Genomic DNA, 26213 nt, shown 5'->3' on the forward strand with positions numbered 1-26213 from the left:
GAATACTGCGTTCAATATTGGTCGCCGTACCTCAAGAAGGACATGGCGGTACTTGAGAGAGTTCAAAGGAGAGCAACGAAACTGGTAAGAGGGCTGGAACACTGCCTATACGCCGAGAGGTTGGATAGGCTGGGGCTCTTCTTTCTGGAAAAAAGGAGGCTCAGGGGAGATATGATAGAGACCTTCAAGATCATGAGGGGCATAGAGAAGGTGGATAGGGACAGATTCTTCAGGCTGAAGGGGTCAACAGGCACGAGGGGGCATTCGGAGAAACTGAAGGGAGATAGGTTCAGAACAAATGCAAGGAAGTTTTTTTTTAACCAAAGGGTCGTGGACACTTGGAATGCGCTACCGGAGGAAGTGATCAGGCAGAGTACGGTACAGGGATTCAAACAGGGATTGGACGGATTCCTGAGGGATAGGGGGATCGTGGGATACTGAGAGAGGTGCTGGGATGTAACACAGGTATAGAAAGCAAACCAAGTAATAAGTATAGAAATCCAACCAGGTCGTGCATGTGCAAGACCGGAGGGTTAGGACTTCGATGGGAAGATAAGACTCAATGGGAAACCAAGGTGGCAAGGAGGCCCCTTCTGGTGACTCAGACAGGCCGTGACCTGTTCGGGCCGCTGCGGGAGCGGACTGCTGGGCAGGATGGACCTATGGTCTGACCCGGCGGAGGCACTGCTTATGTTCTTATGTTCTTACTACTGAGATGAAATTGTGAAATAAGGAATTTTCATATTGTATTTTTAACTGTTAATGCAAACCCTAGAAGTAGTCTATTTTTAATCCAAAATAGAATGGGATAACTCCTTCCCCATCTGCTAGACAGCAGGGAATCCCTTAGTAGGTCCAGTGGATTTCTGGGGAGTTAAGGGGCTGGGGTGACTTGAGGTGGGTGAGGGATCTGGTAAGGTGACTTTGGAGGCAGTTAATATAGTTTGTGGGCTTGATCATAATTATTAACTCTACTGAAAACTAAGCTGTGTTAACATGCAATATTTTACTGTAGCTTAGTAGCTAACTCCCACAATCTCTGGAAGATAAATATAATTCTGAATTAACTATATTTCTTGACAGATCAGCTATGGTTCTCAGAATCTTTTTAATAGCCATATTGTTAAGTTTCCCTATCTATATCAGCCTATGCCCAACATTCTTCAGATCATTGCTGGGATCATGAAATTACTGAAACATTTCAACTGGACTTGGGTTGGTATCATTATATGTGAAGATGACATCAGCCTGCAGTTTGTCCATCTCCTGAAAGAAAGGATTGAGCAGAATGGAGCCTGTATTGAATTCATAGAAATACTCAGAAGGGATCCAAATTCAAATATTTCCAAAACGAAAAAGACTATTCATAAATCCTCAACTAAAGTAATCATTACCTATTTTGATATTCAGCTTACATGGGGTCTCCTTTATTGGTTTACTGTTCTAGCAATACCTGGCAAGATCTGTATCACCATAACTGACTTTGAATTCACAACCCGCTACCCAATAGGATTTAATTTCCTGAATAACACCTTGCTATTCAGAGGAATGAAGAAAAATATTCCAAGCTTTATAAAATTTATACAGGAGATAAAACCTATTATGTTTCCTAATAATAAAGAAACTGAATTGTGGTGGAATGCACTATGTCAAGATTTCTGTGCCAAAAGAATTAGAAAAACATGTAGCCATACAAAAAGTTATTTTTACTTTGACCACTGTACCAATACCCACTTTGGCAGCAGTTATACCATTTACAATGCTGTGTATGCTCTGGCACATGCACTGGAAGACATGCTTTTCTCTGGCTCTGGAAATACCACCATGTGGAATGGAGACCGACAGAGATTATCAGATTATTTGCCATGGAAGGTAACATCATTTCATAAAGGAATGCTATATTCAGAAATAGAATTGGTGGCAATTGGCTACTGGTAGCGTGAAGGGAGATCCATCTTATTTAAAAGATTTATTATTACCACATGTGTTATCTAGACTTTTGCACTAATCTTAAAACAATTGTTCATATTTTGGTCAGAATGAAATATTTGCATCTTCACATAAATTTGGGTTTATGGGCCGTAAATTGTGAGTAAAATCTCTATGGAATTGCCATGGTCACCATATCTCAAAAAATATGTGGAGGGGCATTTTCAATATAACTTCCAAATCTGAGATTAGACATTGTGTAGAATATGACCATTTTTAAAACAACAAAATATCTATTTGTTTCAAAAATGGCCATTTCTCAGATGTGCTTGTTCTCGGTGCATCTACTGCATGTTTTAGAACCATTTCAGAAAAAAAAAATCCAAAAGGAACATGCACAAAACAAACCATTGGGATGAAGGAGGGGCTATCATTTTTAACAGGCCACATAGAGAAGTGAGACACTGCAGTAAACTTCATACAAAAAGGCCCAGGAACACAACTCACCATAACCACCTTATAGTGTATGGTGGTCCCTCCAAACCCCCCTGGACTCAACTATGCATCACATCAATGGAGGTTATCGGTTATATACATTTAGGTACTCAAGTGTCTTTCCTTATCTGTCCCAGAGGACTCAAGCTCTACCTAACATAACTGGGGCAAGAGAGGGTTAAGTGACTTGCCTAGGGTCACAGCGAACAGTGCTAGGCTTGATCCCATAGTCTCAGAGTGTGGAGGCTGTAACTCTTATATATTGTTTTCTGTTTCCTTCATTTACATTCTTTATTCACCTCATTTTTAAACCATAGTAGATGCTATCATTTGGTCTTCCCTCTGCCTTCTTTAATACAAGAGATACATCTGGCCTGAATTTCTAAGAGGGTCTTCTGACATGACATGTATTTCTGATGTCAATCCTTAGCCTTTTTAGATGTTCCTTGTAACCTTTTGAAACCAGTTCACGGTTACAGCAGTTATCTCCCACTGAATATTTAATAACTCAAATTCTTAAAACCAGCTATTAAATGTTTAATAAAAACAAGTATTATCTGAATAAATTCAATTTTAATCTTATCTCCCACAGTTCATTTCATTACAGTACCTTTACAACTTACCAATACTTAATTTATTAATAAATATCAGAATAATTTAGTCAGTGAACCTAATCCCCATCACTCACTCTCACTTCCCAACTTTCACACACATACTACAGACATTGTGATTACTTTTATCCAAAAATGGATCTTGGCTGGTTCATGAGTTCATTAGTCCATTATCATCTAGTCAGAGAGGCTTCAATCTGAGAGTTGCACAACAGTCTAGCACATGAAAATCACAGTTTCTTAAACACAATCGGCAGGCCTCTCTATCCTCATGATGGTCCTGGTTTTCAATTCATAAAGCATTAAGCTTAAACCAAGACTGTGTTTAACCACCTGGCATCTTCAGGAGCTGTGTTTTCAAGGCTCACCAATATCACAACTTCACCTACATATAAAATAATTCCCTTTCATTCATACTAAAACCTCACCAAAATCTTTGAAACACCTTTCACCTACCAGTAAAATAAGCATGAATTGAGCAGGGATCCAGGGTTCAGCCCAAGCCGGGATCAGCTGACAAACAGGAAACACACCGTCTACAGGAAATAAAACTGCATGACCTCACTTCCTCTCCATAAACTTTATATCCCTGTTCAAACCACTTCTTTGTTGAAAACAACCATATTCAGCCCCCATTCCTGTTACAACAGATTCCATTTCATTTCTTTGTTGAGCACATAAGGCTCAACTATATTCCACTCATAAATTAATCTCTGTTCCCTTCTAAGCAGTACCTCAAATATATTACCACCACTTGGTAAAGACACTTGAATTAAAACCACAAACCGCATATCTTCTACCTTATGAGCATTTGTTTGCCAATATGAAACAAGTGGGGTATCCTCCTTACCCAATCTGAGATTACTAAGATGTTGAACCACCCTAAATTTGATCTTTCATAACATTTGCCCCAGATACCATTTATCACACGGGCAAATTATACCATACACAACCTGCTTAGTGTCACTGTCTGTGTGTGCTCTTAAGAAAAATTCACGAGCACTCCCAGGGAACACAACCCTGTCAGCTGAATGCTTTATGAATTGAAGAACAAGACCATCATGAGGACAGAGAGGCCTGACGATTGTGTTTAAGAAACTGTGATTTTCATGTTCTAGATTGTGGTGCAACTCTCAGATTGAAGCCTCTCTGACTAGATGATCATGGACTAATGAACTCATGAACTAACCAAGATCCAGTTTTGGATAAAAGTTATCACAATGACTGTAGTATGTGTATGAAAGTTGGGAAGTGAGTGTGAGTGATGGGGATTAGGTTCACTGACTAAATTATTCTATTTATTAATAAATTAAGTATTGGAAAGTTGTAAAAGTACTGTAATGAAATGAACTGTGGGAGATAAGATTAAAATTGAATTGATTCAGATAATACTTGTTTGTTTTAAATATTTAATAGCTGGTTTTAAGAATTTGAGTTATCCAATAGGCAGATATTTAATTAACTGAAAACCCCCGTAAGCTTAGGCTTTAGGTTAATTCCAATGAATATTTGGGAATAGCAGCCATTGCTAAATAGTTAAATAATTTTCAATTTCAGATCCTGTCATTGTGTTTTTAATTGTGTCATGTGATTGAACATTAGACTTGCAGATTATAAATGTTCATAAATATATAAATAAAAGGAAAACTGGCTATTTAGGACATTCTTGAAAATGTGTGCTTTATTCTTTAGCTTCATCGTTATCTGAGGAATGTGCACTTTAAGAACGTGCTGGGTGAAGAGATCTTTTTTGATGACAATAGGGACTTTCATATGGACTACACCATTATTCATCTGATCTTTCTACCCAATTGGGAACTGAAACGTAAAATTGTTGGAATTTATAAACCTTATGCTTCCCCTGGGGAGGATTTCACAATCAATGAAAAAGAGATAGGGTGGGAAGCTGCTTTTTCCCAGGTAAGAGTGATGCAACATTTTGTAATATGAAAAACATATAAGCACATAAGCAGTGGCTCTGCTGGGTCAGACCAGGGGTCCATCACGCCCAGCAGTCCGCTCACGGGGTGGCCTATCAGATCCAGGACCTGCATTGTAATCCTTTATCTGTACCCTTCGATCCCCTTTTCCTTCAGGAAGTCATCCCATCCTCTGTCTATACCCTTCAATCCCCTTTTCCTTCAGGAAATCATCTAATCCCTTCTTGAAACCCAGTAGCGTACTCTGTTGTATCACGCCCTCTGGAAGCGAATTTCAGATGTCCACCACCCTTTGGGTGAAGAAGAACTTCCTTACATTGGTTCAGAATCTGTCCCCTCTTAATTTTTCTGAATGTCCTCTCCTTCTTGTAGTTTTTGAAAGTTTGAAAAATCTGTCCCTCTCAACTTTCTCCATGCCCTTCATGATCTTGTAAGTCTCTATCATGTCCCCTCTAAGCCTCCGCTTCTCCAGGGAAAACAGGCCCAGTTTCTCCAATCTTTCAGCATATGAAAGGTTTTCCATACCTTTTATCAGTCGCGTCACTCTCCTCTGAACCCTCTCGAGTATTACCATATCCATCTTAAGGTACGGCGACCAATATTGGACGCAGTATTCCATATGTGGTCAGACCATCGCCCAATACAATGGCAAGATAACATCCTTTGTTCAGGTTGTGATGCCTTTCTTGATAATACCTAGCATTCTGTTTGCCTTCTTAGAGGCTGCTGCGCACTGTGCCGACGGCTTCATTGTTTTGTCCACCAGTACCCCTAAGTCCTTCTCTAGGCTACTTTCACCCATTGCCAGCCCTCCCATCGTATAGCTGTACATCGGGTTTCTGTTTCCTGCATGCAAGACTTTACATTTCTCTACATTAAACTTTATCTGCCATTTATTTGCCCATTCCCCTAGTTTGTTCAGGTCCCTTTGTAGATCTTCACAGTCCTCTTTATTCCTAACCCCACTAAAAAGTTTTGTGTCGTCAGCGAATTTTATAACTTTGCACTTCAGTCCTGTTTCTAGGTCATTTATGAATACATTGAACAGCAGCGGTCCAGGTACCGACCCCTTTGGAACACCACTCGTGACCCTTCTCCAGTCCAAGTAGTGGCTCTTCACTCCTACTCTTTGCTTCCTACCAGCCAACCAATTTTTGATCCATCTATGTACATTCCCTTACATCCCATGGTTCTTTAGTTTCCTAAGTAGGCGTTCATGGGATACCTTGTCGAAAGCTTTTTGGAAATCCAAGTATACGATGTCTATGGGTGTCCCTTCATCCATTTGCTTGTTTATTCCTTCGAAGAAGTGCAATAAGTTTGTTAGGCATGATCTTCCCTTGCAGAATCCATGTTGGTTTGTTTTCATGAGTTTATTCCTTTCTAGATGCTCATCGATGCTGTCTTTTATCAGTGCTTCCGCCATCTTTCCCGGAACCGAAGTCAGTCTTACCGGTCTATAGTTCCCCGGGTCGCCTCTTGATCCTTTTTTAAAGATGGGCGTAACATTTGCTATCTTCCAATCCTCCGGGATCACCTCTGTTTTCAGGGACAGATTACAAACTTGCTGTAGTAATTCCGCTATTTCCTCTTTTAGCTCTTTCAATACCCTAGGGTGGATTCCGTCTGGGCCCGGAGATTTGTCAGTTTTTAATCTATCTATCTGCTTGAGCACGTCTTTGAGGCTTACCTCCATGGATGTTAATTTTTCTGCTTGATCTCCTTTAAATATTTTTTCAGGTTCCGACACATTGGATGTGCCACTTCCTTTTCCTCCTTCACCACTCCCTTCCTATCTCCTTCTTCTAGCGGTCCCACCTCCTCCCTTGCTGGCTGCTTCCCTTTAACATATCTGAATAACGGTTTGAAATTTCGCACTTCCCTGGCTATCCTCTCTTCTTATTCTCTTTTTGCTCTTCTAACCACACAGTGACATTCTTTTTGATGCTTCCTATGCTCTTTCCAGTTTTCCCTGGTTTTGTCCTTTTTCCACATCCGGAATGATTTTTTCTTATCTCCTATCACTTTCTTCACTTCTTTAGTTATCCACGCCAGGTCTTTTGTTCGGTTTTTTTTGCATCCTTTTCTAAATCCGGGGATATACAGATTTTGCGCTGCACTCACCGTTTCCTTAAATAAAGACCAGGCTTGCTCCACAGTCTGTGATTTCTTTGAGCTGTTCCTTAGTTTCTTTCTTACCATTACTCTCATCACTTCGTAGTTTCCCTTCTTGAAGTTAAAAGTTGTTGATGTGGTTCTCTTCCCCTTCGATATTCCTACTTCAACTCTGAACTGGATCATATTGTGATCACTGTTCCTAATGGCCCCACTACTTCCACTTCCTTTGCAGGTCCTCTTAGTCCATTAAGGATTAGATCCAGAGTGGCATTCCCTCTCGTCGGTTCTATGACAAGCTGCTCCATGAAACAGTCCTGTATTGCCTCCAGGAATCTGGTTTCCCTAGCTCATTTTGAGTTTCCAAGACTCCAGTCTATCCCGAGATAGTTGAAGTCTCCCATAACAATGGTGGTACCGTTTTTGCATTCCTGCCTCAGTTCTGCTTCCATTTCTTCAACGTTTTCTTCGGTTTGCCCAGGTGGATGATAGTACAGGCCCATCTTTATCTCGAGCCCATTCTTTCTTGGTATTTTAACCCATAGCGATTCCAGTTTGTCGGTCATTGACACTGTGTCCACTCTGGTCGAGTGTATGTTATCCTTTATGTATAGGGCTATTCCACCTCCTTTCTGGTCTGACCTATCTTTTCGATAGAGTTTATACCCCGGCAGTACTATGTTCCAATTATTTTATTCATTCTACAATGTTTCAGAGACCCAATGATGTGTAGGTTCTGTTTTATGGCCATGACTTCTAATTGTCCCATTTTGTTCCTTAGGCTCCTTGCATTAGTATACATGCAGTTTAAGTCCTGATCCATTCACTTGTAATATCAAAAATGGACTACTGTAACTCATTATTAAAAGGAATCTACCACAAAGATTTAAAATGCTTGCATCTTATTCAAAACACGGCCATTAAGATAATCTCGGGTGCAAAAAAATATGATCATGTTACCCCTTTGCTTCAAAATGCCCACTGGTTGCCTGTCTCACATAAGGTAACTTACATAATCGCCCTTCTGACATTCAAAACAATGCAGAATAACACACCAGCATTCATAGATAGACTTTTGATCCCATAAGACCCCTCAAGATCTTTAAGATCTATCTCTCAATATAACCTTAACATTCCTTCTTTAAAAATTATAGGCACACGTCGAACCTCCACTTTTTCTGTAACAGCCCCTATGATCTGGAATGCTCTTCCTTTATATCTAAAAATGGAAAAAAACTTAAAAAATTTTAAAAGCAACTTAAAGTGCTTTCTTTTTAAAGATGCTTTTAACTGAACTATTGTATTTTAGCTATCAATTTTTACGTGTTCTTTTTTATACTGTTCCCCAGTTCCTAAGTGTTTTCCTTATATGTTCCTCACATTTTCTATTACAATTGTATTTCTCCCCCCTTCCCACTTGTGTCTATGGCCTATGGGTCAATATTTACCCAGTTTGAACGGTTGGTAGTCTTGAAGTTTTTATAGGAAAGTATGTTTAATTGTTATTTTTGTTTAAATGTTATTTTTACCTTGTACAACGCTTTGTAGAAACAAAAAAGCGTTTAATCAAAAACTGAATAAACAATAAACAATATTTTCTTGTCTTCTTTTCCTTTTCCTGTGCTACGTTCTTATCATCATTTTCTTGTCGTGTCAACTCTTGTTTTTCGTCCATTTTGTCTTCACCCTGTGCTACATTCTTCATATCATCCTCTTGTTCTGTCAACTCTTGTTGTTTGTCCGTTGTGCCTTCCCAGCATTTTTCCCACTCAGTGTCTTCCCAGCATTTTTCCCACTCAGTATCTTCTCAGGATAACTTCTTCCAAATCATCGACTCCTGGTCGACTGTCAGCTTTCCCCTTCTTCTTAGTTTAAAGCCTGCTCTATTCCTCTCCTGATGTTATTTGCTAGAAGTCTAGTTCCCGCCATGCTCAGGTATAGTCCATCTCTCCTGGAGAGCTTGTTCTTGCCCCAAAATGTTGTCCAGTTTCTCATGAAGTGGAATCTCTCTTCCTCACACCATCTCCTCATCCAGGCATTTATTGATTGTAGTTCCCTCTGCCTCTTCACGTCTGCCCTCGGTACTGGTAGGATCTCTGAAAACGCTATCTTCCGAGTCCTCATCTTCAACTTCCTTCCCAGAATCTTGAACTGTTCAATCAGTGTGTTCCTGTTGTAGTCTCTCCTGCTGACATCATTTGTCCTAATGTGGATCATCACTGCAGTCTCTTCAATCTCTGCTCCTTCTAGGATCCTTTCAATTTTGTCGATGATGTCTTTTGTTCTTGTTCCTGGCAGGCAGGTCACTAGTTGATCCTCTCTCCCTCCTGCTATGTGGCTATCTACTTGCCTTAGGATTGAGTCTCCCACTAGGATTGCAGACTTTCCCTTTTTCAGTTTTTGCTCCGGTCTCAGGTCTGTGTCCTCGGAGTGCTTTACTGCTTCCTCTTCTTGGCACCGGCAAGTCCTTGCCTCCCCTTCCAGCAGAATTCTTCTATGGACTTCTTATTCCTTGAAGTCCGATCACTCTTGTCCTCTGTTCCATGCACGTGTATCTTCTTCCTTCCTAATGATGTTCATGTTCTTGTTCTTCTACCCTCCACAAACAGAAAACAACACCACAGCAGAAGATCCACAGGATCCAATATAGCAGGAATGACAACAGATCACACAATTTCTATTGCCAACTTTAAATTCACTATCCCCCTTTTTTTCAAAAGCTGACGGTGTGGGCTGGCATAGTAAATTCTCTGATGCCCATAGGTGCATTGAATGGGCATCGGTGTATTTGCCATATGGCACTCAGCTCTGCGGCGTTGTAAAAGGGTGTCTATGCCAAAATAACACAAAGCATGTCCACACAAGTGCTGTGTCAGGGGCTATAACCACAACTGATAATAAAATAAAACAATTTGTTAGAAGAAATAGTATATAAATTAAGACACATATAAAATGACAATTATAAAAATGTACAACATTCTAGAATATATGAAAACTTAATAAAAACTAGACTCATATAAAAAAGTACATAATCCAGCCATTATAGAAAAACATATAAACATAATTTCTATTTAGATGCTCCTAATTACAAAAATCACATTATGATCTGCCCAGAAATTCAGTATCAAATCACTAACACAAACTAGACAGGCAACACCCAACACCATAAAGTAAGCTTGCACTATAAGGGCCAGATTCTATAAACGGTGGCCTAGTGCCGCCAAACTGAAATCCAACCTAACCTAAATTAGCTTAAATGGTGTGGTAATTGAAGTTAATTGACTAATTAATTAAAAAAATAAAATTAAAAGTTAGGCACACAATTCCACACAATTCCACGTTGTGCCAGAATTAAACCCAAATAATCAAGGCTGGGCCATTTTCAGCAATCAATAATGAATATGCAGGACAACCAACCAATAAAATGTTAACCAGTTATACAAGCAGTCAAAGATAGGACAGCTATTTATGTGATCCTTTTAGACCATTAACCTGTGTTGAATATTGATGCCTAACCAGATAAATTGTATATGTCCAATTATGCACTTTCTCTCATTGAATATTACAGCTTCAGCCATGTCCTTTTTTTTTTTTTTAAATATGGCGCAAGGTTACGTTGTAGGTTGTGTGCCTCTTTCCTTCCTGTTTTATTTCGCATCCTATCTCTGTTTTTTTCCACATCAATTTGCTTAATATTTTATTATTTTATTTCTCCTTCTGTTTTTTTCTACCGAATCAATCTGAGTTATATTGATTAGAAGGAACTATACAACACTTGACTGACCCACAGCTCACTCTCTGTTGTCTCCATGACAGCAATCAGCATTAATCACTGCTGAATAGAGCACAGCAATCTGAAGCAAACAGTAGGCAGGAACTTTTATACAGAATGCTTCCTCATATCATACATAATCCTCAAACATTACAAAAAAAGTGTATAAGTCCAGCATGACAGGAAAAGTTTGCCAAAATCCAACAATACAAAAATCTTCAGTGAGATTCCGGCACAAATCAAAACTCTTCATATAGCCAAGCAATAGGGGGCAAACTCAGGCAAACAAACTAAGCCTTCATCCTGTTTAACTACTACCATGTTCAGAAAAGTGACCTTTTGGGTGTCCCAAGTTATTCTAAACTGCAAATGACAATCTATAGAATTGTGCGAGACAGTAAACCTTTGCAAATCTTCAACTGACCTTCTATGCCACTGGTATACCTCCATGTCCATTCTGTTCAATACAATTTTCTCCTCAATATTACCAAAGAGACTTAACCTCTCCTTTACTAACACATAGCATGGGTTTTAGCTCCAGGATTGGCAGAAATTGCTCCAACGGTCATAGAATTCCTATGAGCATCGGAGCAGTTACCGCCACTGCCAGTGCTAAAACCTGCACATGTTAATAAAGAAGGGGGTTAATAACTAATAATTGGGGTTAACAGTAAAACATGTCTTAATGGTAGTAACCCTAAACACCCCTACAGAAATGTGTACTTATTAATGAATTAATTAATATTACTTCCAATGAAAAATAGTTGGCTATAATTAGCTGTTCTAGGAGTAAATTATCTGTAGAGCAGTGTATCGCAAACTGTGTGCCATGGCATCTCCTGAGATTTCAGGTGTGCTGCGGCCCACTGGGGAGGGCACCAGCTGACTGCCTACAGGATGTACCTCCTGTCCATCCAACTATCGCCCTGTCTCCCTTCTTTTGTTCCTAATCAAGATACTCAAGCATGCTATTCTCTGACACTGCCTGGACTTTCTTTCAACTCGACAATTCTCAATCCTCTAAAATCTGGTTTTCACTTCCAACACTCCACAGAGACTGCCCTCACTAAGGTCTGCAGTGACTTGTTCATAGCCATATTTAAGGGCCTTTACTCTATCCTTATCCTTCTTGACCTGTTTGCTTCTTTGATACTGTAAATCAAATCTTACTCCTTGATAAGCTGTCCTCGTTTTGATTCTGTGATTCTGTCCTCTCCTAGTTTGCGTCCTACCTTTCCCAATGCACCTTTAGTGTACTATGTGTTGGTGGGTCCTCTTCTGATGCTACCCCATTAGTGGTTGGCATACCCAAGGATTCTGATTTAGTATATCTTCTCTTCTCTCTCTACACCTCTTCTCTTGGTGCCCTGATCTCCTCCCATGGCTTCCAGTATCACCTATATGCTGATGACTCCCAGTTCTACCTCTCTACACCGGAAATGTCACCTAACATCCAAGAAAAAGTCTCTGCTTGTTTGGCTGACATTGCTGTCTGGATGTCCTGCCATCATCTGAAATGAAATATGTCCAAGTCTGAGCTGCTCCTTTTCCCTCCTAAACCCTCTGCTCCTCCTCCTCCTTTTTCCATCTCAGTAAATAATACTGACATTGTTCTAGTCTCCTCTGCTCACAACCTTGGAGTGGTCTTCGATTCCGACCTTTCATTTTCTACACATATCCAACAAGCTGCTAAGACCTGTCACTTCTATCTCTTCATTATCACCAAAATTCACTCCTTTGTCTCTGAGCACAGTGGCCGGACCCTTGACTTGTAACCTCACGCTTAGATTACTGCAATCTACTCCTAAATGGTATCCCACAGTGTCACCTCTCCCCCATGCAATCTGTGCAAAACTCTTTTGTACAACTCATCTTCTACCAACCTCGCTACGCTCATGTCACCCCTTTCCTTAATTTACTTCACTGGTTCCCTATCTGCCATCGCATACAGTTCAAGATCATATTGCTGACCTACAAGTGTGTTCATTCTGCTGTCCCGCAATATCTCTCTTCGCTTCTCTCGCCTTATACACCTCTCAGAGAACTCCATTCCTAGATAAGTCACTCTTAGCTTTACCCTTCTGCTCCACTGCAAATTCCAGACTTCATTCCTTTCATCTAGCTGCCCCTATGTCTGGAATAAATTACCTGAGTTTGTCCATCATGCCCCTTCCCTTGTTTAAAAGCAGACTGAAAACCCACCTTTTTGATATAGCTTCCAATCCTTAACCTTACTCCTCTGCTCTCCAACCCAGCCTGCTGATTAATCGTTCCACTTAACTGTATCCATGATATCCTGTTTGTCTGTTTTGGCTGTTTAGATTGTGAGCTCTTTTGAGCAGGATCTGTTTTCTTATTCTTTGTGACTACATAGAAACATAGAAAATGACGGCAGAAAAGGGCCATAGCCCATCAAGTCAGCCCACACTATTAACCCTCCCCTTAACTACCCTCTTAGAGATCGCACTCTGATGACCCACCACCTATACACTACCCTCGTAGAGATCCGACATGGGCATCCCACTTATTCTTAAAATCTGGCAAGCTGCTGGCCTCGATCACCTGCATAGGAAGCTCATTCCAGTGGTCAACCACTCTTTCGGTGAAGAAATACTTCCTGGTGTCGCCATGAAATTTTCCACCCCTGATTTTCAGCGGATGCCCTCTTGTGGCCGAGGGTCCTTTAAGAAAGAAAATATCATCTTCCACCTTGATACGACCAGTGATATACTTAAATGTCTCAATCATGTCTCCCCTCTCTCTATGTTCTTCGAGAGAGTATAGCAGCAATTTGTTCAGCCTTTCCTTGTACAAGAGATTCTTGAGCCCCGAGACCATCCTGGTGGCCATTCGTTGAACTGACTCAACTCTCAGCACATCCTTACAGTAATGTGGCCTCCAGAATTGTATACAATACTCCAGATGAGGTCTCACCGTGGTTCTGTACAATGGCATTATGACTTCGGGCTTCCGACTAACAGAAACATGGTGGAACGAGGAAAATGAATGGGACACAGTACTGCAGGGATACAAGCTTTACAGAAGAGACAGAATAGGGCAGAAAGGGGGGGGAGGTATTGCCTAGTATGTCCAGGAGGGAATAGAATCTACCAGAGAAGGGAAGACGGAGGGGATAAAGAAACTGGAGTCCCTCTGGGTAAAGATCTCAAGAGTGAACGGAGCGGACACAAAAATAGGTCTCTACTACTGTCCCCCAGGTCAGACGGCTGAAACAGACTCTGAGATGATAGATGAAATAAGGCATGAATGTAGGACGGGCAATGTAACGATCATTGGGGACTTCAACTTCCCAGGGATAGACTGGAACCTAGTAACCTTAAACTGTGGCAAAGAAACAAAGTTCCTGGAAATGATGGGAGACTGCTTCTTAGAACAAATGATAGGAGAACCGACAAGAGGTAACGCCACCTTGGACTTGGTCCTAAACGGCATAACTGGGCAAACAAAAGAAGTAGAAGTCATGGTCCCACTGGGGACGAGTGATCACAGCATGATCAACTTTAAGCTCGACATCGGGAAGGGAAAGAGAACCAGGACCCAAACCACAACCTTTAACTTTAAGAAAGGAAGGTACGATAACATGAGAGCCATGGTGAGAAAACGGATCAAGAAAAAGATAGACAAAATCGAAACGGTGGAGCAAGCTTGGTCCCTACTAAAAAATACCATCACCGAAGCACAGAAACTATACATTCCGCAGATAGCCAAAGGAAGGAAAAATAAAGACAAAAGGGAACTAGCTTGGCTAACCAAAGAGATGAAGGATGCAGTGAGGGAAAAGAAGGACTCATTTAAAAAATGGAAACGCGAGAAAACAACCGAGGCTTGGGACAGCCTCAAAGCCAACCAGAAGAAGTGCCACAGGGCAATGAGAGAAGCCAAAAGGGTCTATGAGGAAAAGTTGGCGCAAGAGGCCAAAAATTTCAAACCCTTTTTTAGATACGTTAAGGGGATGAAACCGGCTAAGGAGACAGTGGGCCCTCTCGATGACAATGGAAGAAAAGGATACATCAAAAATAACAAACAGATTGCAGACAGATTAAATTCCTTCTTTGCATCTGTTTTTACCAAAGAAGACGACACATCAATACCGGAGACATTGAAAGTATTCAAGGGAGAAATAGAGGAGAGCCTCACCACAGTGGAGGTGGATCTGGACCAGATATACTATCAGATTGACAAAATAAAAAGTGACAAATCCCCTGGCCCAGATGGAATTCACCCGAGAGTATTAAAGGAGCTAAAGGTAGAAATCGGAGAACTACTGAAATCCCCTGCTAACATGTCAATTAGAACCGGACGGATACCAGAGGACTGGAAGATAGCGAACATCATCCCAATCTTCAAAAAAGGATCAAGAGGAGAACCGGGAAACTATAGACCTGTGAGTCTCACATCGGGCCCTGGGAAAATGGTCGAGACTTTGATTAAAGATAGCATAGTCCAGCATCTGGATACCCATGACCTGTTGAGAGGTAGCTAGCATGGATTCAGGAAAGGGAAGTCATGCTAGACGAACCTACTTCAATTTTTTGAAACGGTGAACTAACATGTCGATAGCGGAGAACCGGTGGACATAATATACTTGGACTTCCAGAAAGCGTTCAACAAAGTACCACACGAGAGACTTCTCAGATAACTACAGTCATGGAATAGAAGGGGATATACTAAGATGGATAGGAAATTGGCTGGAATACAGAAAACAAAGAGTAGGCATAAATGGGGAGTACTAGGACTGGAAGCAAGTAACTAGTGGCGTGCCTCAGGGCTCGATTCTTGGGCCTATTTTATTCAATATCTTCGTAAATGACCTGGATGAAGAAACGACCAGTCTCATCACCAAGTTTGCAGATGACACAAAGCTTTGCAGGGCAATCAGATCACAAAAAGACAACGAGGAACTCCAGAGAGATTTGAACCAACTTGAGAGATGGGCAGAAAATTGTCAGATGAGTTTTAATGTAGTAAAATGCAAAGTGATGCACCTGGGCAGGAAAAACAAGGAGCATGAGTATAAACTGCTAGGTATAACATTGGGGAAGAGCGAACAGGAAAAGGACCTGGGGGTACTGATAGACAGGAATCTGAAGCCGTCGGCTCAGTGCACGGTAGCGGCAAAGAAGGCTAACAGGATGTTGGGCATGATAAAAAAGGGAATCACGAGTAGATCGAAAGAGGTCATAATGCCGCTTTATAGAGCAATGGTCAGACCACACTTGAATACTGTGTACAACACTGGTCTCCATACCTGAAGAAGGATATAACACTGCTGGAGAGGGTGCAGAGGCGAGTGACAAAGCTAGTAAAAGGTACGGAGAACTTGAGCTACCAAGAACGCCTCAGAAATCTGGATTATTCACCCTTGAGAAGAGAAGACTGAGAGGGGATCTAATAGAGACTTTTAAAATATTAAAAGGAATCGACAAAATGGATCAAGCTCGCTCACCGACAAGGAGAAAGTATGGAGACCAAGAAACAGTGTTATTCACTTTGTCAAATGTGACTCGGACAAGAGGTCATGGACTGAAGCTGAAAGGGGTCACGGCCATGACTAATGTCAGAAAGTTCTGCTTCGCACAGCGGGTAGTGAACGCCTGGAACTCTCTCCCAGAAGATGTGGTGGAGGAAACCACCATTTTAGGATTCAAGGTAAAATTGGACGCACATCTTCTTGCGGGACACATTGAGGGATACAAATGATTAAGGTATTCGCCCAAGTACGCCTGGCTGAGCCTCCGCGTGTGCGGACCACCGGACTGGATGGACCCCAGGTCTGATCCAGTGCAGGCATTTCCGGTGCAGGCATTTCATCATTCAAGACCAGACAAATGCTGTCGGATACAACCCAGCATTTGTCTGGTCTTGAATGAAGCCTTTGGATACAACCCAGCATTTGTCTGGTCTTGAATGAAGCCTTCTCCACTTGATTGGCAATTTTCAAGTCTTCACTAATGATCACCCCTAAATCTCGTTCTGCTGCAGTCCTAGCCAAGGTTTCACCATTCAGTGTGTACGTTCTGCACGGATTATTGTTGCCAAGGTGCATGACCTTGCATTTCTTATCGTAGAAGCCCAGCTGCCAGGTCAAGGACCAATGTTCCAATAAAAGCAGGTCCTGCGTCATACTGTCGGACAAACCACATTTACTTACAATGTTACCTAATTTAGCGTCTTCTGCAAATAATGTTATTTTACCTTGAAGTCCCTGAGTCAGGTCTCCTATGAATATGTTGAAGAGGATTGGGCCCAAGACCGAGCCCTGCGGCACTCCACTGGTCACCTCCGATGTTTCAGAGAGGGTACTGTTAACCACCACCCTCTGAAGTCTACTACTTAGCCAGTCATTGACCCATGCAGTTAGTGTTTCACCTAATCCCATTGATTTCATCTTGCTCAATAACCTGCGGTGGGGGACGCTATCAAAAGCTTTACTGAAGTCCAAGTACACGACGTCCAGGGACTCTCCTAAGTCCAGATTTCTCGTTACCCAGTCAAAGAAGCTGATAAGATTGGATTGGCAGGACCTATTATTGGTGAATCCATGTTGGTGGGGATTGCATAGATTTTCCACGTTCAGGATCATGTCTAATTTGCGTTTGATTAGTGTTTCCATAAGTTAACTCACTATCGATGTGAGACTCACCAGTCTGTAACTCGCCTCTACACTGCAACCCTTTTTGTGCAGAGGAACGATGTTGGCTGTTTTCCAGTCCAAGGGGACTCTTCCCATGCTCAGGGAGAGATCGAAGAGTACGGATAATGGTTCCGCTAAGACGTCACACAGCTCTCTGAGCACTCTGGGGTGTAGATTGTCCGGTCCCATGGATTTGTTCACCTTGAATCTAGATAGTTCGCTGTAGACGTCACTGGGTGTAAACTCAAAATTTCAAAACGGATCTACCGAGCTTTGCTTTTCCTGCAACTGTGGACCGGACCCTGGCGCCTCGCAGGTGAAGACTGAGCAGAAGTATTCATTTAGTAGTTCGGCTTTATCTGAATCTGATTCTACATAATTCCCGTCAGGTTTTCTAAGGTGTATTATCCCATCTGTGTTTCTCTTTCTGGCACTAATATACCTGAAGAAGGATTTGTCCCCCTTTTTAATGTTCTTTGCTAGGCTTTCTTCTACTCTAAGAAGAGCCTCTCTGACTGCCGATTTGACAGCTGTAGACTTGGACATATATATGTGCAGTGCTGCATGCATCTGACATTGCTATAGAAATATTTAATAGTAGTAGTAGAAAAATAAAATGCATTTTATACACTACAGTTCACTGTCATTTGAAGACAGGTTTTTTTTCCTCAATCTTTAGTCATCTCCACAATCCAGATGCAGTCCAAGCTGTTCTCCTGGCTATAGGAAATTACCCAGAGAAGGAAAGCCAGTCTGCTGCTATGACTGTACTCCCTGTACAGGTAGAGAGATCTCCAATCAAACTGGTGAGTGATGTTTAACACTTGAGATGCTCATGGTGGCAGGTTATTCAGTACGATGTCTATTCTGTGAAATTCATAAGAACATAATGACTTTCTGCTGGAAAAGGGAATAGAGGGGTATAGATAGAGGATTACTGCACAGGTCCTGGACCTGTTGGGCCGCCGCGTGAGCGGACTGCTGGGCATGATGGACCTCAGGTCTGACCCAGTAGAGGCATTTCTTATGTTATGTTATGTTCTTATAATAAAAGCCGTATTGAAAAAAGACCAATAGACCATCCATCCCAGAATTCTGTCTCCAACAGTGGTTGGGCTTGGTTACTTAGAAGAATCCAGTAGATTATTCAGATCCAGAAGTAAATAGTGGAGGTACCCAAGCTTAAGTGTACACTAGGGGCCCTACAGGTAATGGATTTTGGGGAGAATAATTATAAAGGTAGAGTACAAACTGGCCTTTTATTGTAGCTTAATTTATCATGAGAGTCACTAACCTATGGAATCTTATTTATTAGATATTTGAATAAAAAAGTCTGTGATCAATCTCATACGCTGTCCTATTCATAGTGATCAGAAGCATCAAGATGATAAGCTTCTTAAAGAGACTGGAGGGAAAGAGGATGGTATTGGGAGGGTAGGAAGGGATTGGGGGCTCTTATTTTTTTTAAATGTAACCCCTGGCCTCCTATGGTACCCTATGGAGGCAGGCCAGAATGACAATATCAGGGAAAAAGAGGGTAAAAAACCCAAAAAGAAATTCCCCCTTTGCCGGTATATTCAGGGACTGGAACACTGATCCCCAGAGCTATAAGTATAAAGATAGAAAGATACTTAGAGTAATTCTCTTCAAGATTCCACCAAACTATTAACCAGAGAAACTAGCTGTTTCTCCCTACTCCAAACTGTGGGTCAGTCTCTTTCTACACTGTTCTCAAGCTGAAAAATAAAACTCTGAATCTTTATAAATTTATTTTAGGAGGATTTGGTGAGATATAAGACCAGATCATAGTATAGTATAGCACCATAAGCCTCCTACACAAACATGCACAATTTAGTAAAACGGAAATGTTATTATTTTAAAGTAACAAATATCAGCAATTAATCTGCAAAAACACATAGCAGGCAATTCAATAAGAGTGTACCACCATTTAGGAACCAAAATTAAGCTGGTCTATGGTACGGTTACAATATGGCTCCAGAAAAAAGAGGATGGATTAAGACATCCAGATTTTACTTCCATTGCTTTCAATAGAAATAAAACCCAGATGTCTCATTCCATCCTCTTTTCACTGAAGCCATTGGGTAACCCTAGTCTATGGGCCACATAAATGTTAGTATGTACATATGATATTTATGCATCAAACATACAATATTCTGAAACCCGTGGGCTTAAATGTAATCCCCGTATATGGTCTATCTATGTTCCATCCCTTTTAAAAACCCTCAGACATTTTTCAAGCTATATGTGAGGGTTTTTATATTATGGGCTTATAATCAATAAAATTCTTGCAAACTTTGCAAATTCTTTATGATTTAAAAAAGGGAGGGAAATTAGGTACAAATTTGGACATTTCATTTTTTGCAAGCATTTTACTTCCCCAATGCAAAGATGTCCTCAAGAACACCCCTAAAAGTCCATGGTTCATGAACCCTATGTGCAATGTTAAGCAATTCTCTTACTTTGGCAAGTGACATGGCCCAACATTGAATTTATGGACATAAAGTCATCCGTGTTCAGCAAAATGCTAAGCACCACCAGCTGAATATCAACCTTCACATCTTTAAAATTTAGAATTTAGATATTCTTGAAAACTGAGGCCATTTTTCAGATGCTAAGAAAATTCTATTTCTTCTCAGATATGGACGACTGTATAAGATGCCCAGAGGACCAGTGGCCCAATGAAAAAAGGGATGCCTGTGTCCCAAAAATAATAAACTTCCTTTCCCATGAAGAAACTTTGGGAATCATTTTGACACTTATCAGCATTTTCTTTTTCTTCATCACTGCTGTCATTCTGGGAATCTTCATTTATTACCAGGCTACTCCTATTGTGAAATCCAACAACAGGAACCTAAGCTACATTCTTCTAGTCTCCCTCATGCTCTGCTTCCTCTGCTCATTGATATTCATAGGCAATCCTGATAAAATGACTTGTATTCTCCGACAGGCTGCCTTTGGAATAACTTTCTCCATCTCTCTCTCCTCTGTCCTGGCAAAAACAATCACTGTGGTTATGGCTTTCCAGAGCACCAAACCTGGAAGCAAGCTCCGGAAATGGATGGGTTCCAGGGTATCATACTCTATAGTCCTTTCCTGTTCCCTTCTTCAAGTCTTCCTTTGCCTCATCTGGTTGGGAGCTGCTCCTCCATTCCCACATCTTAACATGGAAGGAGAAGATGGAACAATTCAAATTGAATGCAAAGAAGGGTCGGCAATTGCATTTTACTGTGTTTTGGGTTACCTGGGATTTCTGGCTGGTATCAGCTTTATTGTGGCTTTTCTAGCAAGAAATCTGCCTGGCAGTTTCAATGAGGCCAAACACATCACCTTCAGCATGCTGGTATTCTGCAGTGTCTGGGTGTCTTTCATCCCTACATACCTGAGCACCAGGGGCAAGTATATGGTAGCAGTAGAGATATTTGCTATCCTGGCCTCTGGTTCTGGAATAATGGGGTGTATCTTTATTCCCAAGTGCTACATTATTCTATTGAGGCCTGAAAGGAACAATAGGAAGTATATCGCAAAAAAATGAATTGACTTCAACTTCCCGAAATGTTAAAGGAGAACTAAGGGCTCCTTTTACTAAGCTGTGCTAGCAGTTTTAGCACACACTACAATGCCACGAGCACTAGAAGCTATCACCTCCATTGAGCTGCCATTAGTTTTTGGCACATAGCACGGCGTTAGCGCGAGCGGCAATGTAGCGCACGCTAAAAACACTAGCACACCTTAGTTAAAGGAGCCCAAAAATAACAAATTATTGCATTATGTCAGAAATTTGTAAGTTCTATAGTTTTATTCCAACTTGTACACAGTCTATCCAATATTCAAAGCCAGCTGTATGTTCATCATTCTCAAGGGCTGAAGAAGAGTAGGATGAAAAATTAAGTTGATTTTGGCAATATTCAGTCGCAATCCTAATAGATTATTCCTTGTAATTTAAAAGTATAGTGCCACCACTGTGACTTAAGAATATGAAACATATAGAGTATAGAGAATAAATTAAATACTGTCACCAGCATTTGGGCTGAATATTTCCCTTCCTCTGAGGATCTGATATTTATTCTTTTAACTTTAAAGTTAAGGGGAAATGCCATATGGTTCATTTGTTTGTGGGTACCTTCTCTTGACTATATAAAATAGAATATCAGCACATAATCTTTGATTGAATATGATACTAGAATTTACTTTCTTTTGTAGAATAGACACCACATACAATAGGCAGCTTTCAGATGTCTAAAATTAAGCACCATAGTAACAGATGTTTAACAGTACAGAATAGTAATGAAAATTGTCATGTTCATAAAAAAATACAGCGTTGTTTGTTTCTGGGTAATATGTTCTTTCTTAATTGCCTATGACACAAAAGTATAGGAAATGGTTATCATTTTCCTCACACTTTGCTTTTGTGACCAGAACTTTGATATTCTTAAAATTTGCCTTTCTTATAGAACATTCCAGATTGATTCCAAGCTAAGCAAACTTAGGGGCCCTTTTACTAAGGAGTGGTAGGGTACTGATACATGGCAAACAATACCACAGACACATTGCACTTTCTTCTGATGGGAAAAAAAATCTTGGTTTCACTAAGTCCAGAGCTGAACTTTTGAGGTCTAGATTAAGCATTGGAACTTGTTGATTTGAAGTGTGCAAAAAACAAATCAGAGGAAGTGTCAACAAGTGTTTTTCACCTTCACCCACCTGCTTCTGACAAAATGTGACCAGTCTGTTTAATGCAATTGGACTCACCTGTAACCCAAAAGAGTAGCATCTCTTCATTTACAGATCATCCAGGAGCATCAAAGTCATGCTGCTCCATAACAGAAGCATGTGCTCATCTCTTCCATTGGCTCACTCAGTGTACCTCAAAGAGGATTACAAAAACATCTGGACCTTACTAGGTGTCTTGAAGTATGATGAGTATGGCTGGGAAGTCATCAGAGACTTCAGAATAGGGGGAGATGTTTTTCCAGTTTTTTGTGGCTTTGGGTAAACTTAGTTTAGCTTTAAGGGATAGAAGGTGTGATCGCAGCTTTGGGCATGGCAGAAAATGGAGTATTGGCCCAGTTGGAGTTGTGAGATTAGCCATTAATAGTAAATAAATATAACACTCATAGAAAGAAACATAGAAAATGACAGCAGAAAAGGGCCATAGTGAGGGGAAGCATAGTCTGTCGTGTTGGGGGGATGTTATAGAGTTTAAAAACTTAATGGGAGCTAATTTCAACACTGAAGAGCACCCGGGGGTGAAATATACATTGGGCATTTGTAGATTTTGGACATGAATTGTACTGTAACTCAAGATAATATTATTATAAATAATAAAGCTATAGCCAAATATTTATACCTGTAAATTGAGTTGTGTAAGCATATGGAGCATCAGCTGGTCCTACCTTCAGCTCTAGAGCTTTGCAGTGGCGTACCTAGCATATGTGAAACCCGGGGCCCATCATTTTTTGACACCCCCCAATCTATATCAAAAATATGATTTTTAGTAACAATCCACATATCAAAAAACAAGAGTGTACCTAGGAAAAGGCAGCATCTTAAACACTGCAGTGAGCACTAGAACACCAACACATACATTGTAAAACTAAACAAGCCAGATCCCGCCAGTCAATTGATCCTGCAGTCAATGCCAACTGAAAACTATGTCCTTTTCATACGCACAGAAAAGAGATGCACCCTCGCCCAATATGGAATAATCATAAACTAAAAATAGAAATATATAGACAAAAGTTAAGCTGAACCGCCAAGAAACCAGACTCTGCATACAATGCAACACCACAACACCACAAAAACATTGACACATGTCCCCTAATACTGTGCAAAATATAAAGAAAGTAGATGTAAATTTGAAAAAACTGATACATAACAATCACCACTTTACAAATTAACAAATAAAAATAAAACAAATAATGAGAAATAAGAAAATACCATTTTATTGGACTGATCCATTTTTCAATTAGCTTTCAGAGGCCAAATCTTTCTTCAGAACAGTACAGTATACTGCTGTTATGCTATTCTGTCCTGAGGAAAGGGGTGTAGTCCAAAAAATTGCCTTATTTCCATTTCCTATTTATAAACTTTTATCAATACAGTTACAATACTACTTGATTCTAAGTAAAGCAACAAAAAAAATCTTTCTACCGTTTGTCATTTCTGCTTTAATCATCTTCTCTTTGCTCTCTTTTTTCTATACAGCACTTGTCCTCTCTCCCTTTCATTCAACATCTGCCTTCTCCTTGCCCCTTCCACCCAGCTTCTGCCCTCTCTCTCTACCCCTTCCATCTCCTGCCCACACTCTCTCTGCCCCTTCCATCAACGGTCCACCCTCTCTCTCTTCTATATGGCATCTTCCCTCTTTCTATGTCCCTTCTCTCCTTTGCACATGATTCATTTCAGCTTCATCCCCTCTCCATTTTTCTGTCTCCACCCCTCCCCTATGCTTTGACATCTCTCTTTCTCTTCTCCTTTCCTTCCTTCCTTCCCACTCCACACCATGGTGTGGTATCTCTATCTATCTCCTTCCCTTCCCCCCCCCATGCTATGGCATCTCTTCTTCCCCCTCCATGGTCTGGTATCTCCTTTCCTTTCCATCCCTCCCATGGACTTGGCATCTCTGGTTCCTCTCCCTTGTCTTCCTTCTCCCTTTTTCTCTCTCTCTCCCCAATTGGGTGCAGCAGCAGCATTTCTCTCACCCCTTCCCTGTTCAGCAGAAGCATTTCTCCCCCTTCCCTGTGCAGCAGCAGCATTTCTCCCCCCTTGCCTGTGCAGCATTTCTCCCCCCCTTCCCTGTGCAGAAGCAACATCTCTTCCCTGCCCAGCTTGTCTGGCCAGTTCCCCTGCTCAAAGCAGCGGGCTTCTACACCTCACATGATCCGCAGCTGCGTTGGAAGTCTTCTCTCTGACATCGTGACATCAGAGGGAACGCTTCCAACGTGGCCGCAGATTGCGTGAGGAGCCGACACCCGCAGTTTTGAGCAGGGGAGCCGGCCAGAAGTGAAACAACCACAGGAGGGAGCACAAGCTGGGACGGACACCACTGTTTACAGAAGGGATGCCCACACATTTTGGGCTTGCGAGCTACTTTTAAAATGACCAAGTCAAAATAATCTACAAACAATAAAATTAAAAAAAACACAAAATTAAAATTAAAAAACACTGTACGCAGAGAAAATGTTAATTATCATTTATATTTGGGGTTTTTTTCAAAGAGGTCAAGGCAGATGACTCTGCAATGTCACCACAGTAACAACTATAAAAAATAGACAAATACCCCTGCCCTTTTTACTAAACCGCGGTAGTGGTTTTTAGTGCAGGGAGCTGTACTGAATGCCCCATGCTGCTCTCAATGCTCATAGGCTCCCTGCGTTAAAAACCGCTATTGCGGTTTAGTAAAAGGGGGCCATAGTGCAAAATATAAACAGCAGATATAAATTCTCAAAACGGACAAATTTTGATCACTAAATTGAAAATAAAATCATTTTTCCTACATTTTTGTCTGGTGATTTCATGAGTCTCTGGTCCTTCTTCTGGTCCTTTTTCTTTCTCCTCCTGGCCCCCTCTTTATTTCTCTCTCCCCCTGTCCCTCCTCTTTATTTCCATCTTTCTTTCTCTCTCCCCCTGGTCCCCCTCTTTATTTGTGCCTTTCTTTTTCTCTCCCACTGGCCCCCTCTTTATTTCTGCATTTCTTTCTCTCTTCCCCTAGCCCCCACAAAGCCATCATGCTGATTTCTCTACTTCCATGATTCTTTCCCTACTCCCACCCTCAAACCAGCAGCCTATTTCTCCTGTTCCTTCCCCGAGCCAGGCCCGGCACGTACAAGCGTCGGGCATACAAAACTTCACTTCCGGCATCAGTTCTAAAGGGGAGGAAGTACCCGGCTGGCCAGCCAGCGATTGGCTGACCCAGAACTTACCCTCCGATGTTAGAATTGACGCCTGGATTTATGAAAAAATTCTATTGTCCATTGGTACTTAGCTTTTGGAAATCTATTTGGGGTCAAGTAAATAATTTACTGGAAAATCCGTTGACATTATCGTATGATACTGTGTTATTTGGTACATCAATGGGAGCTAAGAGCCAAATATCTTCTTATAATAATAAACTTTTACTCATTATGACAGGAGTTGCCATACAGCATATTACAAAAAACTGGAAAAATTGGGACCGGCTGAGTTATAATTTTGGGTGGAATTCTTTATACCACATCTTTAAAATGGAGAGTGTAATAGCCATACAGCAGGGACATTTTAAGAAATTTAAGGATGTTTGGAAGTGACAAGGACAGTGTGTTCAGTATTAAGAGAAAAGTTTAGTGTGGAAAAAGAAAAACACAAAACAAAACAATTGGCTATGTAAAATTTTGCAATTCGTAGGAGAATTGCATGCAGAACTAAGGAAGCTAGAAATGTTTTCCTGTTGCAAAACAAAGGGCTTTGCAAAGAGGTGCTGCCTATGAGACCCCTTAAAGTTTTTAAGTTAGGAAAAAGAATAATTTAAGATGATGCCTTAAACAGAGATGGGAGGCGGCATGGAGGCTATAATTGTAGCTCCGGAGTGTCCTGTACATTAAAGATTGTCCTGTACAGTGAAGGTACATTTTGTGGAGGGTGTGGCCAGCCGACTGCAAATGTACCTCCGCTAATCTGTTTTTGTTTGCTGCCTGTAT

At 41.0% G+C, this 26213-nt stretch overlaps 1 pseudogene; it reads left to right on the forward strand.

Moving 5' to 3' along the window:
* Nucleotides 1-26213, forward strand: part of LOC117346310 — a 71108-nt pseudogene that overhangs the window by 31268 nt on the left and 13627 nt on the right.

This window comes from Geotrypetes seraphini, chromosome 12, assembly GCF_902459505.1.
Source record: "Geotrypetes seraphini chromosome 12, aGeoSer1.1, whole genome shotgun sequence".
Lineage (NCBI taxonomy): Eukaryota > Metazoa > Chordata > Amphibia > Gymnophiona > Dermophiidae > Geotrypetes > Geotrypetes seraphini.